We start from the raw sequence: 26632 nt of genomic DNA, 5'->3' as shown, positions 1-26632 counted from the left end.
TCTTGAGGAGGGCCGACCGGGCTCTCCTCCAGGTACAATGACAACGGCAGATAAACATCTGCTCGGGAAGAGTGGGGGCTAATACCACATGGAACATTCAAAGGGCGATAGGCCCGTGGCAGAGCAGGGAAGGGTGTTGCATGCATATTCCACCCACAGTGGAGTCAACGCTGGTTGACTTGACAAACAAGACAAACTGGCAACAGACCAACAGAGAACACAGGTATAAATACATACACAGGGGATAATGGGGAAGTTGGGCGACACCTGGAGGGGGGTGGAGATAATCACAAATACAGGTGAAACAGATCAGGGTGTGACAGATTGGGTGGACAATATATCAGTTCATGCTGCAAGAGCTCTGGTAGGTTGGAGGATGTCCCACAGAAGTTGTCATAATTACTGTGTAAGTCTATGGAAGGGGATGAGAACCATGAGCCTCCTAGGTTTTGTATTGAAGACAATGTACCCAGAGGAGGATGGAAGCCAGCTGTCCACCGGCTACACCATGGTGCTACCCTACAGAGTGCTGTTGACCCTACTATAGACCTTAATTGCATAACAGTGTGTTTTAATAAATTATTTGGTGACATGATTATATTTAGTATAATTTTATCTAAAAAGGATAACTTTTAAAATGTTTTACAATTTTTTTTTAAATGAAATTCACTAAGGAGGATGGTCCTCCCCTTTCTCCTCTGAGGAGCCCCCATTGGTGTAGATGGGTGAGAAAAACATTTTTTTTTTTTCCATTTTGAATTCAGGCTGTAACACAACAAAATGTGGAATAAGTGAATGGAGGCACTGTAGGACTATAGATATAATCAGTGAACTCACACACACACACCCGTAAAAGGACCCGTCAATCACCAGCTTGTCAGACACGAGCAAATATTTCCTTAAAATGTATTAAAAAAACAAGGCCTACATTAGGCTTTCTGGAAGTAGGCTATAAGATAATGAATCAGAGTTGGTTAGTCTATAAATTAAGAAAATATTCCGTATCAAATTATACCATGCCAGGTTGGAGAGGATTGGCACATTAGCGCATTATAAGCCTCAGAGACAGAACAACCTTGTCGACTGCTGTTGAATAATTAATGAATAGTCAGACACATCCAACCTTTTGAAAAGACCGATTTATTTATTTACTAGCAAGCAATGAAAACATGCATTGTATAAAAGAAAGTCCACACATCAAGTGCCATAGCTTATACACCCCCGCGCTTCTAGCGGTTTAGCTGCTGGAGCATCAAACAACAGTTGGAAAGAGGAAATGTAGACAGTTTAATAGGCATACTAAATTAGAAAAACAATTGCTTATAATCATTAGTGAATACTCCCGCTATGAGGAAAAGTCTACATGAAAACAAAGTTAATAAAACCATATGTTTTTCAAATAATTAATGTAGGCCTACTGAAAAGGTTTTGACAGTTTTTGTACATTCATGAAGGTCATCATCCGTAACCGTCAGTAACATGGTTATTCATTTACCATCACTGTCCGTTGGCACAACATCATTACAACCAGCAAAAAATAAATAAATCATGTCTGTTTTCCTAAAGAAGTCTGACTCAAGTGCACAAACAACAAACCATTAAAAAAGCTAATGTAGTACTGGACAACTACGCGATGAGCCTACACACAGATTCTTCAGTCTGCATTGCCATCTAGACTAAATTAGGTAGTCCAATCACATTTAGATCATTTAAACCTGAATTGCTACATGTAGCAACAGTAGAGCTTTATCATCATCTGTAATGACTTATGTGACACAAGGCCAAATGACAGTGAGTTTCGAGGGTTGCTAAATTTCATGCAATTGGAGTATGTATAAACAGTGTGGAATAACTTGCTTATGTGGAAGCCTCATTGCATTCCCCTGGTGTTCTGCAAACCTTTCTTCCTCTGTATCTTTTCTGCCTCTATCGTCTTTGTCTCTGTATCTTTTCTGTCTATCTTTTTTTGGTCTCAGTATCTACCATATCATTAAGGTCCCAATGCCAGTGAGTAAGTAGTGATGTTATTGCAGCCCAGGAAAGGCCCTGAGGCAACACATTAAAACAGGGTCACAGGCTAGCTCTCTACAGTTCTCCCTGTCAACGTTTCATATTGATGTGACAAGTGTGTTCCAGGTAGCATCCTGTGCATTGATTTAGGAGCCAGAATAGAGACAACCTGCATTGTATTATGATATTACTTGGAGGAAACCTAATTTCTTCAATAAATCCATTACTGTAACTTTCAACAGACAAGGGCAGGTTGTTTCCTGAACTGGAGGCCCTCAGGTGATTTTATTTGGAAATCTGTTCCAAACTATTCCCACGCAAATCAAATGTTATTGGTCACATATTTAGCAGATGTTATTGCGGGTGTAACGAAATGCTTGTGTTCCTAGCTCCAACAGAGCAGTAGTATCTATTCACTACAATACACACAAATCTAAAAGTAAAAAGAATGAAATTAAGCAATATTAGGATGAGAGAGAAAAACAGGTATATGATCATATACAAATGTAAGCAAGGTTCGAAATGTTTATACTTATGTCAAATGTTATATCTGTTTGGGCTTCTTACAATCAATTTGCAGTTATGAACCAGCTCCTTGACCATCCACTCAAGAAAAAAACAGACCCGCAGCTGAATCTAGTTGATGATCGCTGCCCTACTGTACGTGACAATGTATTTAAACAGATTGTTTGTAACGTGGAGACATTTCAGAATACCTTTAAAACAGTAATGTAATTGAGAACACAATCCTTCGCCTGTAACTCCAACAAAGATCTAAGTGCAGTTCAGAGTATTTGCATTGTGAGAAATGCTTTAACAGCAACGGGACATTTGTGGTAACTGAGCAAAGATAGGTAATAAATTACACTGTTGAGTTTCTGTTACAATGCCTGCATGCTCAGAAAAGCCACTGACCGGCATCAAATAGCCTAACCAATTGTCCATGTAAGCAGAAAAGAGAAACATGCCATACATGTACTCAATGCTACTGATGTTGTGAGAATGGAATGTGTAATTTATGTGATAACGACTGCTTATAAGAGAGAGCTAAGCCAAGGCATTGATGGGCCCACGATGCTGGGGGGGAGCCAGACAATAAAGCTCAGTCAGGATCCGTAGAGCTGGTCTCCACTGACGCTCTCTGCATTGTTGGATGATTCGCAACATAATCAGTAATCATCAAAGACACTGTCAAGGAAATGTGAAACTGGGGCTTCCAGAGGCTGCCTGTGATACTAGACACATCCAAATGAGACAGGTTTATTCATTCTTAAAAAGTCACATAGCTTCCATTTCCCCAAGACTCCTATTGGTACATTTAATGAGGATAAAAATAGCTGTTAGGTGTAGAAGTGTTTAATGGAGAGTATAAATGGAAATGAGAACATTTTCTGAACAAATGTATGAGAAGAAGAAGCACCCCTATAGTTTGAATACTAGGTCTAACTACTGTACCTGTTTTTATAGAACATTGTTGCACTGCCAGAAAATGTGATGTTACAACTGGGTGAATGTGGGATTGTAATTCCAATGCAGGAAAATGTGGTTGGTCTTTTAAATTCAAAGCTGACCGATGTTGATGAGTGAGGTGACACAAACGGGTGGTCCATATTTTTGGCTTCATGATCTCTGCCCACTGGGCTGCTTATGAATAGCAATAGTAGATAAAAAAATTCAGTCCAATTTCTCAGTCCAATTTTAGTGAACCGAACCATGCTGGAAAGAGTAGTGTTAAAGTATGCTACTGGCAGTGATGTAGTGGTCTAAAAATAGGTGGGTAAACCAGTGGTTGGAAAAGGTTCAGAGAACAGAAAATACTGGACAATAACGTAATTGTTTGAGGGACAGAATCAGAACTGAGAACGAAAGTGATCTATACTGTTACGGAAAGAGAACCATAATTGTAAAAGCTTGGGAATCGGTTAATAACGTTATTTTACGTTTCGGCCATTTTATTTACAGTCCCCCCAAATAACGCAACAAAGCGCCTATGCAAAACTTTGCCTGTGTGTAAATAGGCTACCTGCCCCTCCCAAACATAATGGGAGGGGCAGGTACTGACATTATAAGCAATTAGGGAGCGAGATTTGTAATTAAAGAAGAATGGATTAACCTTTTCGTGTGCTATAGTTATCACGTTTCACATTGTATTTATTAACTACACAAAGGTAAAATGTGTTTTTATTTCAATTCTGATGTTGCTCTGCAAACATAAACTTGTTAGCTAGCAGGTCCAACATTAAGCCAACTCTCTGAAGATCAAAGTAAGTATAATTCTGTAGGCATAATTCAGATAATGCATGTCATATAACAACAAGATGCCCAGCGCTTCAAGTCAAGCCTCCTCCTCCACCATCTCTCGTCTCTCCCCATCCGCAGAATTTCAGTTGCATCTTGTGCCCTACACTTCTCTCTCCAATACACATAAATAGCTTGCCGGCTCTACAGCAAGCTGCAATATCTGCACGGATTGGCGAAGCAATTTATTATCGAGCTAAATGTAAAAATATATATATTGATATCAGAGGTTTAAAAAGGAACAAAGAGGAACAATATAAACAGGTTCAGAATAATAATGGCGCTGGAGGGAATAGCAGCCGCTTTATGGGCCCCTGACAAATTGTGGTACTTTGAGTTTTTACCCAATGATTTTAAAGTTTTTGGTACAATAATGTTTCTGTCATCATGACCAAAAATATATTTTGGACATCAAAACAGTGATCACTAACCTCGATTTGGATGAAGATTTCTACTTAAATAAACCGTAGGCGATTTATATACAGCTCATCCCGGACCAGGCCCAAATCCCTGACACACATGTTTCTCCGAGTTGTGGCTGAACAAGGACATGGAAAACATAAATCTGGCTGGTTTTTCTATACATCGGCAGCACAGAATGACAGCGTCAGGCAAACTCAGGGGGGATGGTGTGTGTCTCTTTATTAACAACAGCTAGTGCGCAATCTCTAATATTAAGGGAGTCTGGTCGATCTCCAAACATTTCTGTAAAAAGAACAACTATAAAGCCTTGCGTTCCGATTTTTAAAAAATTGTTTTGAGCTGTTGGTGGTAGATAACATTGATTCAACAGCCATAGGCAAAGTGTTCCCATTTTGAAACATTTCATGTGTGAAAGTACAACTCAACCTACCCGGAAGGTCCAGAGAGCGAATCAAGTACACCTATAGGCCTACTGCTGGCCAATCAGTTTCCTCAAGTCATAGAATATAAAAAGAAACCTTGAATGCACAGCAAAGTTGTTACTGTGAGATTCAAAAACTTTTAAAATCGTGCCTAGAGAGAGAGAACGAATACAGCAAAGAGTGTAGGTTGGTATTCAGCAGTGTCAACACTTTGTTCAACATTTTTATAAGCCATAAAATGTGCGTTCTCCCTAATTCCACTTACGCTACAACAAGCATTGCATCTGCAATGAATGAGTATAGCAAAGTGTTCTTGTGTGTTCTTAGTGGCTTGTGTCTTTTTTTAATATTCATAAATACTTAACTTTCTCTGCTCATAAGAGTAACAACATGAATTGGTGCATAAAGTTAGAAATAATGCAGTGCAACATGAGTTTCGCCATCTGGAAATCTGTGTCCCCTTTTCTCAGCGGAGGGAGGGAGAGAGGAGGGAGGGTAAGTCGGGTGAGAGGCTACCTCACTCACCGCTGCTCCCTCCCTCCCCACAGACTGATAATCAGATGCAGGCCATCAGTCCAGTAAAAAAAAGCTCATTATTATACCCACTCAGCTGTGCCTCACAAGTAAAACAACACATGGTCTATTACAAGTGAGATCATTTACCTAATTTAAAATATATAATTTCTAAATGGTCTGAGAACAACAACATTGGCAGTGTATTCAAGCATAGCCGATATGCAGTGATAATGTATTGGGCCTATAGCCTACTAAACAAACCTCATTTCTACAGAATGTTTTTTTATTTGGTAAATGTTGCATAGGCTTAATACAATAATATGTTTTTTTTTTATCTGAGTGCTAGATCTCGGCTTGCATTTTGACTCATGAAGTGATCTTGACTCAGAACAGGTTGGTGACTACTGCTGTAGACCTATTTACCAAGAGAGTTTTCATCTATATTTTTCGTAGTTGTCTACTTACCACCGATGCTGGCGCTAAGACCACATTCCTAGTAGCCGTCGATTTTAGGAAAAATGAAATACTTCTTACCTCAGTTCTAACAGCATGTCACCTGTGTAACTAGAGGTGAAAAAAACTATAGATCACCTTTACTCCACACACAGATACTCATGCAAAGCTCTCACTCGCCCTCCATTTGGCAAATCAGTCCATAACTCTATCCTCTTGATTCCTGCTTACAAGCAAAAACTCAAAGAGTAATTACCAGTGATGCGCCCAATACGGAAGTGGTCCGATGAAGTGGATGCTAAGCTACAGGACTGTTTCACTAGCAAAGACTGGAATATGTTCCGGAATTCATCCGATGCCATTGAGGAGTTTACCACATCAGCTTCACTAATAAGTGCATCGACGACATCACATGACCATATATACAGTGCCTATACAGTGCCTTCGGGAAAGTATTAAGACCCCTTGTCTGTTTCGACATTTTGTAACGTTACAGCCGTATTCTAAAATGGATTAAACATAAATACAATCCTCAGCAATCTACACACAATACCCCATTGTGACAACGCGATAACAAGCAAATTTTTGTTTGTGACCGTACATACATATCCCAACCAGAAGCCATGGATTACAAGCAACATCCACACTAAGCTAAACGGTAGAGCTGCAGCTTTCAAGGAGCGGGACACTAATCTGGACGCTTATAAGAAATCCTGCTACACCCTCTGATGAACCATCAAACAAGAAAGCATCAATACAGGACTAAGACAAAATCCTACTACACCGGCTCTAAAGCTCGTCTGATGTGGCAGGGATCGCAAACGATCAAATATTACAAAAGGAAACCCAGTCGCGAGTTGTGACGAAAGCCTACCAGATGAGCTAAATGCCTACTATGCTCGCTTCGAAGCTCGTAACACTGAACCATATATGAGTGCTGTTCCGGACTACTGTGTGATCACGCTCTCCGTAGCTGATTTAGTAAGTACCTTTAAACAAGTTAATAACATTCACAAGGCCGCAGGGCCAGACGGATAAACAGGACGTGTACTCAGAGCATGTGCTGACCAGCTGGCAAGTGTCTTCAATTACATTTTCAATCTCTCCCTGACCGTCGGTATAACCTACATGTTTCAAGCAGACCACAACAGTCCCTACGCCCAAAAATACTAAGATCATTTAGTCAGGTTTTCACCCTGTAGCCCCCACATCTGTAACCATGAAATGCTTGAAAGGCTGATCATGGCTCTCATAAACACCATCATCCCAGACACCCTGGACCCAATCCAATTCGCATACTGCCCCAACAGATGCACAAATGGCACAATCTCTATTGCAATTCACACTGCCCTTTCCCACCAGGACAATAGGAATACCTACATGAGGATGCTGTTCATTGACTACAGCTCAGTCCTCAACAGCATAGTGCCCTTTCAAGCTCATCACTAAGCTAAGGACCCTGGGACTTAAAACCTCCCTCTGCAACTGAATCCTGCAGGCCACCCCCAGGTGGTGAGGGTAGGCAACAACATATCCACCACACAGAACCTCAACACGGGGGCCCCTCAGGATGTGTGCTTAGTCCACTCCTGTACCCCCTGTTCACCCATGACTGCGTGGCAGCACACAACTCAAAAACCATCATTATGTTTGCTGATGACACGACGGTGGTAGGCCTGATGATTGAGGACGATGAGACAGTCTATAGGGAGGAGGTCAGAGACCTGGCAGTGTGATCCCAGGATAACAACCTCTCCCTCAATGTCAGAAAGACAAAGAGGCTGATTGTGGAATACAGGAAATGGAGGGCCAAGCATGCCCCTATTCACATCAATGGGGCTGTAGTGGAGCGGGTCGAGAGCTTCAAGTTCCACAAAGGAACTATCATGGTCCAAACTAGGGGTGTGCCGAGTAGCCAGACAAAACAAGGGATATGGGCAATTTTCTGGATACAATTAGGATCCGAGTATGAGGACCGTACTGTACTGTCTTTAAGTCAGTCATGTGCGAGACTCTACGTGGTCGAAATACCTCAACTGTCTAGTTTGCCTGTCTGTAAAGAGAAGGGCGGGCTGTATGTTGATCCTGCTGTTCTGCTTGGATAGAGTGAAATTGTACTTCTCCGTCCACTCGATTCATACTTTCACGATCACTTTTCCTGGCATGTTTTCAGTCTGATCCTTTAGATTGCTGTTGCCTGCTACTATGACAAATCACATGGCTAGGAAATATTCCATGAAGCTATCAATGTGCATAATATTTAACAAGCGGGGGAATGGTAGGGGAAAAAGATCAAACGCTGATGCGCATTCTGACTGAGTGACAGCAAACTTGGCAGCCTGCTGAGGACACACAGACACACACAGACCCAAACCTCTGCAAGCTGCTCCAAATCTGCAGCTTTTTAGCAGTGAGAACGTGCAGTGAGGTATTTTGCCAACATCTATTTAGGGATATTAAAACCCTTCACGAGTATCATCCAATCCGATTCGACAATCAACTGTCAATTTACGGACAAGTTTACAAATACGAGTGTGACCATGTTGGCGCACCTCTACTCCAAACATACCAACACAGTCGTGAAGAGGGCACGACAATGCCTCTTCCCCCTCAGGAGGCTGAAAATATTTGGCACGGGCCTTCAGATCCTCAAAAAGTTCTACAGCTGCACCATTGAGAGCACCTTGACTGGCTGCATCACCATTTGGTATCAGTGGCGTGTATTTATGGATGCCCACAAACCTTACCAAGAAAAAAAACATATTCAATCATTTAACTTTTGTCTCTTTGTGTTTTTACTGAGTTACAGTTCATATACGGAAATCAGTCAATTGAAATAATTAGGCCATAATCTATGGATTTCACACGACTGGGAATACATATATGCATCTCTTGGTCACATACCTTTAAAAAAAGGTAGGGGCGTTAATCAGAAAATCAGTCAGTATCTTGTGTGACCACCATTTGCCTCACGCAGATTGAAACATCTCCTTTGTAAAGTGTTGATCAGGCTGTTGAATGTTGTCCCACTCCTCTGTGCGAAGTTGCTGGATATTGGTAGGAACTGGAACACGCTGTCGATCCAGAGCATCCAAAATTGCTCAATGGGTGACATGTCTGGGGGGTATTTTCAGCTTCCAGGAATTGTGTACATATCCTGGCGAAATGGGGCCGCGCATTAACATGCTGAAACAGAAGATGATGGTGGATGAATGGTACGACAATGGGCCTCAGGTTCTTGTCACGGTACCTCTGTGCAATCAAATTGCCAGCAATAAAATGCATTTGTGTTCGTTGTCCGTAGCTTAGGCCTCCCCATAGCATAACCCCACAACCGCCATGGGACAATCTGTTCACAACGTTGACATCAGCAAACCGCTCGACCACACAATGCCATACACACTGTCTGTCATCTGCCCATAACAGCTGAAACCCGGGATTAATCTGTGAAGATCACACTTCTCCAGAATGCCACTGGTCACTGAAGGTGAGCATTTGCCCACTAAAGTCGGTTACGACACCGAACTGCAGTCAGGTCAAGACCGTGGTGAGGACGACGAGCACGCTGTTTTTCTTTTTGCAAACTTCTTCGGTGGTGTGAACCCACAGTTTCATCAGCTGTCCGGGTGGCTGGTCTCAGACGATCCCGCAGGTGAAGAAGACGGATATGGCTGTCCTGGGCTGGCTTTGTTCCACGTGGTCTGCTGTTGTGGGGCTGTTTGGATGTACTGACACATTTTCTAAAATGACGTTGTAGGCGGCTAATGGTAGAGAAATAAATATTCAAATCTCTGCCAACCGCTCTGGTGGACATTCCCGCAGTCAACATGCTCTTTCAAAACTTGAGACATCTGTGGCATTGTGTTGTGTGATAAAACTGCACATTTTAGAGTACCCTTTGATTATCCCCAGCACAAGGTGCACATGTGTAATGGCTGCATCATGTTATGGGTATGCTTGTAATCATTAAGGACTGGGGAGTTTTCCAGAATAAAAAATAAATAAAATGGAGCTAAGCACAGACAAAATCCTAGAGGAAAGCTTGGTTCAGTTTGTTTTCCACCAGACACTTGGAGATTAATTCACCTTTCAGCAGGGCAATAACCTAAATCACAAAGCCAAATCTACACTGGAATTGCTTACCAAGAAGACAGTGTCCCTGAGTGGCTGAGTTTCAGTTTTGACTGAAATCTGCTTGAAAATATATGGCAAGACTTGAAAATAGTTCTCTAGCAATGATCAACAACCATTTTGACAGAGCTTGAAATATTTTGAAACGAATAATGGGCAAATTTTGCACAATCCAGGTGTGGAAAGCTCTTAGAGACTTCCGGTACACAGAAAGACTCACAGCTGTAATCACTGCCAAAGGTTATCATGTATTGACTAAGGGGGTTGAATACTTATTTTATCAAGGTTTTGATTAGTGTTTGATATTGATTAGCATTTTATTTTTCATATATTGCTTTATTTATTTTTTTATCTTTATTTTACTAGGCAAGTCAGTTAAGAACAAATTCTTATTTTCAATGACGGCCTAGGAACAGTGGGTTAACTGCCTGGTTCAGGGGCAGAACAACTTATTTTTACCTTGTCAGCTCAGGGATTCGATCTTGCAACCTTCCAGTTACTAGTCCAACGCTCTAACCACTAGGCTACCTGCCACCCCTGTTTTCCAAATGTTTGAATCTTTAGAATTTTTCTTCCACTTTGATATTACAGTATTTTTGTAGATCATTGACAAAAAAAGGACAATTAAATCAATTTTAAACCCACTTTGTAACACAACTAAATGTGGAAAAAGTCAAGGTGTTTGAATACTTTCTGAAGGCACTGTACTTAGGGGAGTTTGAGCCCTTTGGAGATCAAATTCCGTTTTTCTCATTGAGGTAAATGGAATTGGAATTGCAGTTTACTTCCTGAATTGAAATGGCATTGACCCCAACTAAGTACAGCAGCGGACTCGGTCTCTACCTCTGTCCCACATTGACCCCATGTTTCTGGAGTGGGGTGGATAATCTGTCTATCTGGCCCTCGGGCCCTCTGTCTCAGCATGGGGGCTGAGGACACTCTCAGCCACAGATAGGTTCACTCCTTTCAGGCTCTCAGCCCAATTGGCCTGCTCCATGGAGGTAAAGCCAGCAGCCAACTGCCAGGGGCCATCGGTTACGATAAGCCGCTCTGGCCCATTGCAGCCCACTGACTCTGAATAGAAGGGTCAGTATAGCTAAAGCTCCAGCCAGGCACAAGCCTCCTGACACAACAACAAACATCCCATACTGCAATGACAAATAGCAAGTAGAAACAACTCCCTCTATAATATAACAACCTAGGAATAGGAAAATGCACAACGTGCATGTATGTGTATTTCTGTGCGTGTGTGCGTGTTAGGCTGACATTAGGCTGAAAGCACACAGTTTAAGCACAGATGAGAGATACACTAAGTCTACTCTCTCACTTTGATCTTTGTCCTGCACTCTGAACCTGCCACAGCTAAGCATTAAAAAGCACATAGGTCCCTATGGAAGAAGCTGCACTATTGTGGAGCTGGAAGTGGTTTGGGCTTTCGATGATTAGATAGAGGCAGGTTGGCATTTATTGTCATGAATCTTGCCCTGGAGGCAGCTCTGAAGAGACGTCACTACCTGGCACAGCCACAAAGTCATAAAATATTATTTTAAATCTAACCCTAATCACACCCAAATGCCTAAACCTAACATTAAGACCAAAAAGCTTAACATTTTTACGATATAGCCAATTTGGACTTTGCAGCTGGCCCATCTAGGTTGTCAGTTCTGCCACCAGGGCAATATTCATGACAATAAACTTCAACCTGCTGTTTAGAGCTGAGGAGATTTTGTATTTTGCTACTCTGGTAATTGGAATCAGACAGATCCCACTGGTACTGTTAGGATTAATTGGAAGGTGAAAGGCTTCACAAACACTGTAATTGAGTTTCCGAAAATAAAAAGCCACTTTTATAGAAGTAGGGATCCTCTTTAGTAGCTAATCACTACAAACCACAGAAACACTCTCCAACACAGATTACTAGATTACTAGTGACACTTAGAAAGTAAGTTGGGTCAGTAGCAATTGCAAGATCAAATGTGAGGGTGACTACAATGGTTTAGGGTCATCATTCTTACAAATATACAGACAAACACTTATACACTAGTACACACTTAACATATACAATGTACATTTATTTTAGAGTCTCTAACATACTGTATAATACTGGTGAAATCTAGCTAGTCCACCAAAAAAGCAAAGAAAGACATATTCCACTGTATGGTATCTTGGCTAACAGCTGCTGATGAACGAGGACTGACAGCATGTGATGGGGCTCCTCCATTAGAAAAACACAACCAGATGCTATTTCTAAAGGGGATCATCTGCTTATTACCGTGATTTCCAGCAGGAATAACTCAGCTCAGTGCCTCAGCGACTGCTGCTTAGCAGTGGCAGGCGTTATTCAGCACGACAGGCAGATGTAAGGGTGCATGTATGGAGCGAAGTGAGACTTTGTTGTGTTGATGACAGAACAGTGGTTGGATCCCAAAATAGCACCCTATTCTCTTTATAGTGCATTATATAGTCAATAGGCTGCTATTGCAGAGGCACCCAGTGTCTTTTCTTCTATCTCCAGACCTGCTCTGCTTTGGAAGGAGCAATTATCCATTTCATAATTTCACCATTATAATTGGAAGCACTCATTTAGATTGGATTGAATTTAAATGCAAAGTGGCCGTTGGTTTATGAGTGACCATATTGTTTGTGGTTATTTTGTGTGTCAGTGTTTCCGCTGAAGTCATTTAACTGTGGCGCTGCACCACCGCAAAATCATTCCCACCACACCCAAATAATACTGTAAGAAACATGAACAAATATTTCTGTCAAGGTGTACTTTGAAGATGCTAGAAAAGTCCTCATTTACTTTTTCTCTGCAAACAAAATGAGTAATGAATAGAAAAATCAGACAACCCCATAGTAGAATTTACCGAGACACATTCAAGTTACGAGTGCCATAGGGAGGGAAACCAGCATTCTGACAAGCAGTCAATGCACAACAATTCTTGCAATTGTGGAGAAACAGCAGTTTTAATGGAGGTGACCCAGTATATAAAGCATATTAATAGGCCTATGTCTGGATTTGATTAGTCTAGGACCAAAAGTATCCTACTTCTACCCCTAAGCCATATAACTGCTGAACAATTAATCAAATGCCCCCCCAGATTATTTACATTAACCCCCCCCCCCCCCCAGAAAATGTAGGGCTAGATAGATCTACATGAATTGTGAACTGCCCTCCATACTGAGATGGGCTGTATGTCCCCACCCTGAGCGTGTAGAGAAGCCAGACTTAGACATTGCATATAGTTTAACAGTTCCATTTCACGTCACGCTGTCCATAGAAATCATTTATTATAATTTGCCGGATTCTCGCAGCTATTTATCCCGGGAAAAGGGAGTGGTTTCAAGCTGTAAACCGGGTTCCCGTAATTCAAACCTTATCAAGATCCATGTTTTCTTGTATGTGTTTTTTGAATCACTCCTCGTGTGCACATTCTGTAATGCTGTATACCCCGCTATGGTACAGAAATGTTATGACGGTATGAAAATCTGGATATAGCCCAACCGCATGAGGGGGAGAGAGCGAAGGGAGTATGTTCTACTCTTACTCTGAATTTAGAATATGAAAATCGCCTTTTGTCTCTGTTTACTAGACCTGCATTTTTACGTTTGCACATAGCCTAGTCTAAGACAATGACTTTACCGTCCAGTGACCACCATATTCCAGATGCTCAACACTAACGACCACTAATACAACCACTCACTCCACCACGTAAACCGCTTGTGGAGTTGAGCTGAGGTCCATGTGAACTAAAATGATTGTGACAGGGCTGGTTAGCGTGAGCTGTCTTTGACGGACGCTCTCATCGCAATGCACAGTTTGGGCAGCTGGGATAGGATCTCCAGCTCCAAGGCAACGCACACAGGCCTGTGATGTTTTATCAAGCACACAGGCTTTGGTTTATGCTGTCTGTCCTGTAGGAAGAACAGCTGTTTGCATGAATCATTAATGCACATCGGCCACATCATTGTTGCTTCGTTCTGGCAGGTGTAGATCTGGATCCCTTCACTCTCACTTTAAAGTGTTTCAAGCCGCCTTCACTTCGAGAATGTTAAATCTCATTCGTTCAAGTGTCTCGCTTCCTACAGTTATGGGTAGTTGGGGAAAGTAGCGAACTCCGTTTGAAATGCATGAATCTCGCCACATTCACAAGCGTCCTAAGCTATTGCATATACCAGGAGTCGACAGCAACTAACATATCATATTGCTTCTGTCAATAAATGAAGCCCATCCACCAGTCTGAAAATCAACTACATTGGCTTTTTACTGGAGAATGAGAAGATCTGGACACCAGCCAAAACCAGAAGCTATTCAAACTGTATAGTAAGCAACCTGTTGAGTTTAAAGTTATAGAATCAACATAAAAATTACAATCTATGAGAACACTTAAGCTTCTTTACTATTTGTGCACATACATCACTAAGAAGTTCCACATGGCACTGAGAACAGACTAGGCTGTGCCACTGACAATGAAAAAACATCTATTCTGGCTGTTGGTTTAAATTGCTCTACATGGCGACTCTACCGTCTGTATCACAGAAGTGTGAAAAGCAACAGCAGCAAAGTGCAACAGTGGCTTTGATGTCAATATTTTCCCTCTTGATAAACCTTATGGGCAAGTGCCCTTCTTCAGCCAGCCAACACAAACAAAGCTTTGTCGTTGTTTGATCCTGTCAACAGAGTGTGGATAGGCTGAAAATATAGACCCTCTACTCCAAGGGTCACTGTCTTCAGTCTATGTCTGAGGTCACATATACTGCCCCTGGAGACCAGGTTTAGATCCCACAAACCACCTCTTCTAAAATGGGCATCCGATCATCAATCTCTGTCTCTGACACTGTCTATCTCTCTATGTAAAAAAACAACAATAAAACATTTATGGAAGATGAAACTGTCGTCCTTTAAAATTAAAAATACATTGTCCTCAGCCTCACCTCCCAGATTCATGCGAGGAACTGATGGAGCTAATTACCAGACAGATCGAGACAGAGATAATGTCACATTCTGTGTCTGTCGAAAAGTTTGTGGTCATACGCACAGGGCTAATAAAGAATTCTAGTATGGAACAAGAAGGGCCCGCACACTGTTAAAGCTCCCAATTCACTGATTCATTGGCAACGTTACGATCCGAAACAGATCTTTGTCGTGTCAAACAAACTGAGTGCTCATATCCCAAAATATACACATTTCACCTGACATGACCATTGCGGACAAGACGTATGGTGGGTGCAAAAAACGATGTGTGTATCTCTAATAATTGAATAACAATGAGATGGGTACATATTAGTATCCAAAACCATATATTTTTACAAAATGACCAAGTGGGTAACCACATTCTGTGTCTGTATGACTCATTTGATGACTCATTTGAAAATGCTAATTGGGATATATAAACGAGCGGCTGTGAGACGGAACTTTCTCCGTGTGTTCACCTTTTAAAATGTCAGATCACAACGACAGGCATAATTCGCTCTGTCACACTGAATGTCATATAGTATTGTAGCTTCTCTGAAGTAAGGAGAAGTACAGTATGCAGAAAAATAAAGGGAACAGCAATATATAATAAAAGACGTTGGCTCACTGTTTTGCTGCTCACTTAGTTCTACAGAGTATTGCCATTCAATTAAACAAATGACGATCCAGGTCTAACAGAGTCAAGCTCATAAGAGTGTTGTATGAAATGTTATAGTACCTTTCAGCAGAAGTCAGATGTCTTTTTGGGAGGAGTTCTGAAGGTTGACATGGACTGGATCCACTAACAGATGCTCCTCAGTTGTTTCTGTCAAAACAAAGACAGAGAGAGAGACAGTCAGCCCAACCCCGGGAACGTAATTCATAATACCCATCAGTGTGCCGTTGTTCCGCTATGTACCCTTCGTGTATGTGAGGTGCACATCAATGTGCTGTATGTAACGCGTGTGTGAGTGCGTGTCTGGTGCACAGAAAGTGTGTGCAAATATGAGTGTGCATGTGAGAGTCCCTCATTTTCTGCGTACAAATGACTGTAATGTACAGTAAAGCGAACAATAAAGCCCCAACACCCCTGGCGTCCAACTCCTGTGCCTCCTGCCTAGTACTCTGCCTTACATTTGAAGATTACTCTCCTTTCCAGAGTTCCCCCTAGGAGAGAAAAAAAGCTGGCTACAGTGTCAAGGAACTCGCTCTCTCTCTAGTCTGTCACTTGTCTCTCTCTCGCACTCTCTCTAGTCTAACTGTCACTTGTCTCTCTCTCATGCTCTCTATCTAGTCTAACTGTCTCTCTCTGAGGCTGTGTAGAGACACTGATGGTCGAGATGGGATGGTGTGGTTCTCCCACACAGAAGCACTGTAATTGGCTCACCATGATGGGTCATAAACATACATCACAAGGGCAGTGGAGCGCCAAGCAGACAGCTAACTAAGCTTCTCGCTCCCTCTGCTTCTTACACACACACACACACACACACACACACACACACACACACACACACACACACACACACACACCAATGATACCCACATGCACACACACAGAGACAGGCATGCACACACAAACATACGCACAAGAAGGCGCCGACATACACAGTCGGCCTGTTTCTAACTCTTAGCCAACTTTGCAGTATTTCAAATTTATTTAGTAATTTCTTACATTAGTTACTTAGAATGTCTCATATTACCTACAGCCGAAAATAACTTTTGGATATTAGATTGGCGGTCACTCGCCAGAATTTCGACCATATATTCCACTTCCCTGAACTGGATCCTTTGTTTGTACTTACTGAGGCAGCTCCATTCATCCCAGGGTCTGCAGCAAAATGAAGAAGACGAAGAAGTGGGGTCCTAGTCAGACTGAGGCGGCGTGCCTACCATCCACCGCTTCTGAGTATATTACTCGCTAACGTTCAGTCCCTGAATAATAAAGTAGATGAGGTCAGGGAAAGGATCTCCTTCCAGAGAGACATCAGGGACTGTAACATACTGTTTAACGGAATCATGTCTCTCTCCGGATATATTGTTCCCGTCCATTCAGCCAGCGAGTATACACTGACTCGGCGACTAGGTTCATCGGGAAGTGCATAGAGGATGTTGTTCCCACTGTGACGATTAGAACTAGATCCAAACCAAAAAACATGGATAGATGGCAGCATTTGTGAAAAACTGAAACACGAACAAACACATTTAACCATGGCAAGGTGACTGGGAACATGAACGTGTACAAACAGACCAGCTATGACCTCTGTAAGGAAATCAGAGACGCAAAATGACAGTAGAGGGACAAAGTTGAGTCACAGTTCAACGGCTCAGACATGAGACGTGTGGCAGACAATCATGGATTATAAAGGGAAAGTCAGCCATGATCTGGACACTGATGCCTTGTTCCCAGTTAAAACTAAACACATCGCCCCGTAGCACTCCTGTCATTGTGAAGTCCTTTGACAGGCTAGTCAAAGATCATATCATCTCCACTTTACCTGGAGGTGATATGACAGATTCACAGACAACGCAATCACCATTGCACTGAATATTGCCCTATCCCACCTGGACAAGGTAGGCAACAACACCTCCGCCACGCTGATCATGGACTACGAGCACACACCCATCCACATAGATGGGGCCGCAGTGAAGAGGGTCAAAAGCTTCAAGTTCCTCGATGTGCACATCACTGAGGACATGAAATGGTCCATACTCTACTCTACATCCATCCAGTAAATGTCAGGGGATCCAGGCATCAGATAAAGATAGTCTCCACAACAAGATCAGATAACAGTGATAGATATAGGCAGTGAAAACAACAAGTGTAGGGCACTGCTCTGCTTAAAGCCCAGGACGCTACACTATGTCTATGTGTTGTAAAACCTGAAGCTCAGGCCTGTGTTGCTCTGCCTGTCTGTGTGTTGTAGAGCTGCAAAACCTGTGTGAGAGCCTGGAGAGATGTCCAGTTCTCATAGAGGTCCACCTCACTGCGAATCCCCTTCAGCAAGAGACCAGCTGGAGGTAGGGCAAAGCCCAATGATAAACACAGAATACATATGGGCAACAAGCCCTGGGCCCCGTGGTTGCATGCTCCTGTGGTAGAGAGCAATGTGGTCATACAAACAAACTTATACAGTAACACTGTACTTGAACGCTTGGTCATAACGGCTACATGCATCCACTGTCATCAACATAACAAGGATTAGTTTAAAAATGTCTTTAAAATGGTAGCAGAGAGAGACGGACACCAACTTCTCTAGATTCTCTGTTCTGGAATATCACTGCTGGGGCAGATGTGAGAAGTAAAGTTACATACCAAGGGAAAGCCATGCCACTGCAATATTTAATATCATCCCTCATGTCACAGAACGTGGTCCCAGTGCAGAGGGAGGATGTTGACTGAGGTGACTTAGGGCTGGATTCAATCGGTATGGCTAAAGTTCAGCTTTATAGCGTGATTGAATTTTAAAGGCAATGTTCCTGCATTAGTGGAGACTGCATTTACGGTAAACCCTACGTATGTCTACTCAATAGGAAATTACCTTTACAGTTTGATCTCACCCTAAGGTATAATAAACAGATGATCCTGTCATTTGTGGTCTTAGAAGTTTATCTTCTTACGGCTAGGGGTTCCGCTAGCATGAAAGTCCTTAGCAGGGTAGTCCCTGTGGAGGGTAAATCTTGGAAGGGTAAATCCCGAACGGGGTAGTCCCTGTGGAGGGTAAATCCCGAACAGGATGGTCCTGTGAAGGGTAAATCCCTAGTGTAGTGGTTTATTGGCCAGACCCATAAGGAGGGTGAAAGCGGTGGCCATGAGGCTGTGTGCGTGTGTGAATGTTTTTAAATGATTTGAGTATAGTAGCAGTAGCAATAAAGAGAGATTGGTTAATAACCTATTGGGGGGGCGGGGGACGTGACATATTAGCCTTATTGGCAGACACAACAGTATTGTCCAGCACCAAATGGTGAGTGGAGTAGCGACCAAATTATTGATAGCCTAAGCTGTTACTACTTAATGCCGTTGGGGGGTGATGCTGAGTCAGTAATAACTAAGATGGCTTCTAGATGCCAGGTTACTCTCGGAGAGGGAGGTGTAGAAAGGGAAAATGCTACTAAAAAAGGCATATAACCAGCACCAAGAACCAAATAAATGGATAGACAAAAACAAATTAAACAACAGTATCAAATGTGTGGAGGAGTATATGCAATTGACACTCCACCGTTCGCCCAATGCTATAAGGTGAAACACTTCACAACTGGTGGGCCACCATTGTACCCATCTCTTACAGAGGAAAAATATATGGATTGCGAGAGGCGGAGGACAGGCACATTACGAGTCCGTACATAGTAGTCCTGTACTGGGTAGTGGATCAGCATGATCCAGGTAATCATAGAGATGTGCGACAAGTACGAACACACGCGACCCTGGTTACATATTATCCGGAACAAATAGTACCAGGAGAGGACAACCCTATTCCTGATGACGAGCATCCCCAAGTACAGATCCAAATTCACTATCACCATCAGCCACTGAGTGTGAGCGAAATGTGTAGTGTTACTAAAAAGGGACAGGAATTTATCAGTTTCCTGAGGAAACAGGGTGTAATTTTTGGGTTCCATGCTGGTGATTACAATCATATTGTATGCTCGCGTTTGCCAAGAGCCATGTTCGCCAACACTCACTCACTACACAGGGATATTGAACATCAGGCTTGGTCCTCGGGACGCGATGCGTGTGACCCAGCGTCAGCAAATTATGAAATTGGGTTATTCTTAACTACAGTTGGTAATGTATTCTGTCAACTAGATGTGAGTTAAATTAGTAGGAAATGCAGGAATTTGTGAAAGTTGTAAATTCTTGGTTATCTGCACGAACCCTGGCTAACAATTTGAATCAGCAATACAAAATTGGGTTTAATTATTTATTTACTAAATACACAGAATTACAACATAACTTGATTACAAATTACGTCATAAACGTCCCTAGCGGGCGGAACAGATATGACAGCTTGCTACACAAAGGAAAAGGGCTGGGTTTGAGTGAAAGAGCGGGAAGACTGAGGGACACAGGGAGAAGCTGTGCTATCATAAATACAGTATCTGATGCATTCTAAATGACCGCCCATTTGGAAAAGGAGAATGCAATAAATATTTACTCTGAGCTGCGCTTCGGTAGGTTCGTAGTAGATGGAAGGCCGTGATGCCAAACCGAGTCCTTTGATCCTTTGAAGAATGTCTCTGGTTGTCAATTGGATACGTTGTAGTAACGTCATTGGGTGATAGACGGGATACTCTGTCAGTTCCTTCCTAACCCTCGTTGCATCTGCTGTTGCTAACTCAACAGCTAGGAGGTATCACTTCTGTAGTGAATAAGAGTTCAAAGTTCATACCATTCGCAACCAAAGCCCACACTGATGTTGGCTTCGTTCTGTAGTTATTATCTGAACTATTCTGACATATGACCGTTGTCCTACATCCTCGGAACAGGAGGTTATATTGTCGTCAAGGGCTAATATAGGAAGTGAGAGGAGGGAGTGTTTGAAAAGTTTTATAGCCCATGTCCCTTCACAGGGGCGGGACACTGATAGAGCAGAGACCTTTCTTATGAAAACCCAAATCTGACATTAGAAGCTAAACTCACAATTCATCCCATCACATATAATTTCATACTCAAACATTTAAATTGAACAACAATTCCATGTGAATCTGATAACTCTGATGTGTAGACTTTCCACTGTAGAGTTTATGTCATCTGATCATTGATGAGAATGTCTTAGATGACAACCGAACTGCCATCATATTCATTAAGTACCACCGCATTTGTTCCAATGTTCGGATTACCAGAACATAGGTCATTTCCCCCCACCTTCTGATGTTCCCAGAATCTCTATGTTAACCAAGGGTTTTGCAAATGTAACCTCAGTAGGGTATAGTTGGCCCCCCTGGCCAACGTCATGACACCACAAACGTAAGGCTCCCCAGAGGGTCTGTGAGGTCTGCACAACCCATCACCGGGGGCAAATTACCTACCCTCCAGGGCACCTACATCACAGGAAGGCCTAAAAAATTATCAAAGGACAACAACCACCCGAGCCACTGCCTGTTCACCCCACTATCATCCAGAAGGCAAGGTCAGTACAGGTGCATCAAAGCTGGGACCTAGAGCCTGAAAGCTTCAGCTTCTATCTCAAGGCCATCAGACTGTTAAACAGCCATCACTAACATTGAGTGGCTGCTGCCAACATACTGACTCAAATCTTTAGCCACTTTAATAATAGAAAATTGGATGTAATAAATGTAACACTGGTCACTTTAAACAATGCCACTTTATAGACTGCTCAAAAAAATAAAGGGAACACTTAAACAACACAATGTAACTCAAAGTCAATCACACTTCTGTGAAATCAAACTGTCCACTTAGGAAGCAACACTGATTGACAATAAATTTCACATGCTGTTGTGCAAATGGAATAGACAACAGGTGGAAATTATAGGCAATTAGCAAGACACCCCCAATAAAGGAGTGGTTCTGTAGGTGATAACCACAGACCACTTCTCAGTTCCTATGCTTCCTGGCTGACGTTTTGGTCACTTTTGAATTCTGGCGGTGCTTTCACTCTAGTGGTAGCATGAGACGGAGTCTACAACCCACACAAGTGGCTCAGGTAGTGCAGCTCATCCAGGATGGCACATCAATGCGAGCTGTGGCAAGAAGGTTTGCTGTGTCTGTCAGCGTAGTGTCCAGAGCATGGAGGTGCTACCAGGAGACAGGCCAGTACATCAGGAGACGTGGAGGAGGCCGTAGGAGGGCAACAACCCAGCAGCAGGACCCCTACCTCCGCCTTTGTGCAAGGAGGAGCAGGAGGAGCACTGCCAGAGCCCTGCAAAATGACCTCCGGCAGGCCACAAATGTGCATGTGTCTGCTCAAACGGTCAGAAACAGACTCCATCAGGGTGGTATGAGGGCCCGACGTCCACAGGTGGGGGTTGTGCTTACAGCCCAACACCGTGCAGGACGTTTGGCATTTGCCAGAGAACACCAAGATTGGCAAATTTGCCACTGGCACTGTGCTCTTCACAGATGAAAGCAGGTTCACACTGAGCACATGTGACAGACGTGACAGTCTGAAGACGACGTGGGGAACATTCTGCTGCCTGCAACATCCTCCAGCATGACCGGTTTGGCGGTGGGTCAGTCATGGTGTGGGGTGGCATTTCTTTGGGGGGCCACACAGCCCTCCATGTGCTCGCCAGAGGTAGCCTGACTGCCATTAGGTACCGAGATGAGATCCTCAGACCCCTTGAGAGACCATATGCTGGTGCGGTTGGCCCTGGGTTCCTCCTAATGCAAAACAATGCTAGACCTCATGTGGCTGGAGTGTGTCAGCAGTTCCTGCAAGAGGAAGGCATTGATGCTATGGACTGGCCCGCCCGTTCCCCAGACCTGAATCCAATTGAGCACATCTGGGACATCATGTCTCGCTCCATCCACCAACGCCACATTGCACCACAGACTGTCCAGGAGTTGGTGGATGCTTTAGTCCAGGTCTGGGAGGAGATCCCTCAGGAGACCATCCGCCACCTCATCAGGAGCATGCCCAGGCGTTGTAGGGAGGTCATACAGGCACGTGGAGGCCACACACACTACTGAGCCTCATTTTGACTTGTTTTAAGGACATTACATCAAAGTTGGATCAGCCTGTAGTGTGGTTTTCCAATTTAATTTTGAGTGTGACTCCAAATCCAGACCTGCATGAGTTGAAAAATGTGATTTCCATTGATCATTTTTGTGTGATTTTGTTGTCAGCACATTCAACAAGAATATTTCATTCATTCAGATCTAGGATGTGTTATTTTAGTGTTTTTGAGCAGTGTATAATGTTTACATACCCTACATTACTCATCTCATATGTATATACTGTACTCTATACCATCTACTGCATCTTGCCTATGCCGTTCGGCCATCGCTCATCCATACATTTATATGTACATATTCTTATTCATTCCATTACACTTGTGTGTAAAAGGTAGTTGTGAAAAAATGTTAGATTACTTGTTAGATATTACTGCATGGTCGGAACTAGAAGCACAAGCATTTCGCTACACTCGCATTAACATCTGTTAAACATGTGTATGTGACCAATACAATTTGATTTGATTTGAGAGACCAGTAATGTACTGGAGTAAATTGTTTGACTCGGTGGTGAGAGGAATGCCCCCGTGCCTGAGGGCGGTAGAAGCGACAGAACGGCTTCGATTACAATCAAAAAGTGTATCTGTATGTTCCACACGCAGTAGCAACCATAGTTAACAGCACGAAAGCACATGTTACGAGTGCGAGATGGACAAAGTGTGAGTTAAAGTTAAATGGGGGAAAATCTACAATTCCATAAGATTGGTGCTTTGAATCTTGCATCGTTTATGCCGTTGCCTGGGGAGGTTGAATCGGATATATGTGACCGAGATAAATTACTCCAAAGCCTCAGCATTGGTATGTAGAATATTAGTGAAGACATCAACACTATTAAATAATACATGGAATCATGTAGTAACCAAAAAAAGTGTTTTTTTAAATGTTTCATATTTTAAAGTAGCCACCCTTTGCCTTGACGACAGCTCTGCACCAATTCAATGGTGCACTGATGATTATGTTTCAGAACCTTCCGACAGCTACGTTTTTCAGCATAGCGGTGAGTGACTTACTCCTTCATGGCTTTTGTTCAAAATAAGTTATACAATAATGAAGGGGTTTAAGACACATTCTTTCTGATCGACTTTAGGGTACGCAGCTAATTTTGTTTGAATTATTACATGGATTATAATGAATTTACATATTTGTAGGGGTTGATGCATTTTTTGTTAGGGTAAATCAGATCTGTGATATTGAGTTAAAAATGTAAAACTTCAGAGGACTTAGGCCTCGAATGCGTTGCAAGTTTGCCCTTTTTGGCCTCAACTCTGGACTCAACCTTGACTGCAGCATCCATCGGTAGTCTAAAATGTGGCACAAACTGGTGAATTGTTCGCACCTAACCGAGCTATTAGATTATCTTTCTGTAAATTAATGGAAACATTCACACCTTCATTCATTTACAGAAAGATAGTCTAATAGTACGGTGTGAATGTTTCTGTCCCAGAGTCTTCTCTCACACTGGAGTACTGCATTGGGCAAAATCAGCTGGCAGGTGGTCCCGGAGCTGAGAGAACTTTGGTAAATACAACAGCACAATTACACTTCACATGTGGACTGACAATTTTTGAGAAAATACGATACTTGAGCCTTATAGCCCATTACATAAACAAAGAGTGGGTGCTCATGGAGAGGGCGCTATCCACCACAGAGTGGGACAGTTCCCAGCTCAAACCTGCAGATAACATAAGGCTAGCTATTGTGAAAAAATACTTGTGGATCTTGTTGATTTCCTCTATTACTTCAAAGAGGCCATGCTCGCCTTGGAGGCAAGTGAACAGCCTACTCTTCCCCTGGTAATTGTGTGGTTCCAAAGGATAAAGCCTCACCTACAGATGGATTTGTGGTGTCAGAGTGAAGCCAGCTGCGAGCCTGCAACCAGGTACGGTGGATGACATCCTTTTCCTGCACAGCAATTTTGAGAAAATCTGAGAGATGAATAGACTGTTTTAGTAGTTTTATTGGTTGGCTAATATTAGAAGACTCTTTCAAAGCGATTTGAGTTGTCAATGTGCTGCATTATATTGTAAAAAAATGTATATATATATTGTTCTCAATTCCTGGCATGGATTATTATTAGCCAAATGTTGAATAGACATGCTGACACATTAATTAATGCAGGCAAATAGCAATAATAACCAACTGTCTGTAGTCATAAAACAATTAAGGCTAAATAACATTTATGTATTTTTGTTGGGTAATGGATCGGCTCACAGAACTCATGAGGTGGCTTCTTTCTTCAATATAATCATTCAGAAGATTAAACCCATTGGACTTCTTTTTTTAATTTGAATTGGACCTTTATTTAACTAGGCAAGTCAGTTAAGAACAAATTGTTATTTACAATGGCGGCCTAGGAATAGTGGGTTAACTGCCTTGTTCAGGGGCAGAACGACAGCTTTTTACCTTGTCAGCTCGGTGATTCAATCCTAGCAACAACGCTCTAACCACTCGGCTACCTGCAGCCCAACAGTAAATTAAATTGGATTACCAGGTTCATTTTTTATTACGTTATAATAATCCAAGCATTCTGGGAATGTTAGAAAGTCCAAAAGTTATGAGCAGAGTTAGAAATTTGGCTGTCAGAAGAATTACAATGGAAATGTACTTTTAATCCGTCTTGCCTGCATATTTCAAGACATGGCATACAAGGGTGCTTGTGAGATACCCAATGGGCTGAACGATACTTTTCTCATCAATCATCTAGAAAAAACAAATATTTAAAAACTGGAAATCAACCAATCCTCCGTCGTTAACATAATGGAAAGGTAAAATGCTTTATTGTGAAAGTGTGTGGGTGACAGAGAGAAACAAAATGGTGAAGTTGGTGGAGAGAGATGCAGGACCTGGAGATGGGGGTGTGAGCATATGGGTCTGAGCAGGTGTGATGTAGTTGATGTTTGTGTGATGTTATCATTTGTATGTTTCGTCATGTTAAAAAAAAAAAGAAGGAAAAATGACAACATGAATCTGATTTATTTTGTTTACATTCTTCATTGTAACCACAATGGCACAAATAATTGAAAACACACATGCAACATGAGCAGAGTAACTTAGTCTTTAATAAAGAAATGTTTTGACCATCTGAAATAATGTTGGTACTTCTTTATTTTGATCCAAAGCCACAAATTAGCAAGTCACTCAGCTTTATGCTGACAAATATAGCTTTATGCTGCAAAATAGCCTACTAAATAAATGTAATTGCCTAAATAAAAGTCAATTTCATAAATAAAACAAATAAATAAAATAGCTCAGGTCCTCTTTGTCATAAATTTTCTTCTTCACATCAGCAAAGAAGGAATCCATGTTTCAGAAACTCACTTTATATAGAGGGGATATCAGTCTTTCCACACTGTGCTAAAAGAAAAGCAAAAGGCAATTATACACAGTTATGAAAACTGAGTACACAAAAGAGGCCTTTCTACTGACTCTGAAAAACACCAAAAGAAAGACGCCCAGGGTCCCTGATCATCTGCGTGAACGTGCCTTAGGCATGCTGCAAGGAGGTATGAAGACTGCAGATGTGGCCAGGGCAATAAATTGCAATGTCCGTACTGTGAGACACCTAAAATAGCTCTACAGGGAGACAGGACGGACAGTTGTTCGTCCTCGCAGTGGCAGACCACGTGTAACAACACCTGCACAGGATCAGTACATCCGAACATCACACTGCGGGACAGGTACAGGATGGCAACAACAACTGCCTGAGTTACACCAGAAACGCACAATCCCTCC

The sequence above is a fragment of the Oncorhynchus kisutch genome, linkage group LG4 (genome assembly GCF_002021735.2).
Source record: "Oncorhynchus kisutch isolate 150728-3 linkage group LG4, Okis_V2, whole genome shotgun sequence".
Lineage (NCBI taxonomy): Eukaryota > Metazoa > Chordata > Actinopteri > Salmoniformes > Salmonidae > Oncorhynchus > Oncorhynchus kisutch.
The sequence above is the reverse complement of the archived record's forward strand: the minus strand, read 5'-3'. Positions refer to the sequence as shown.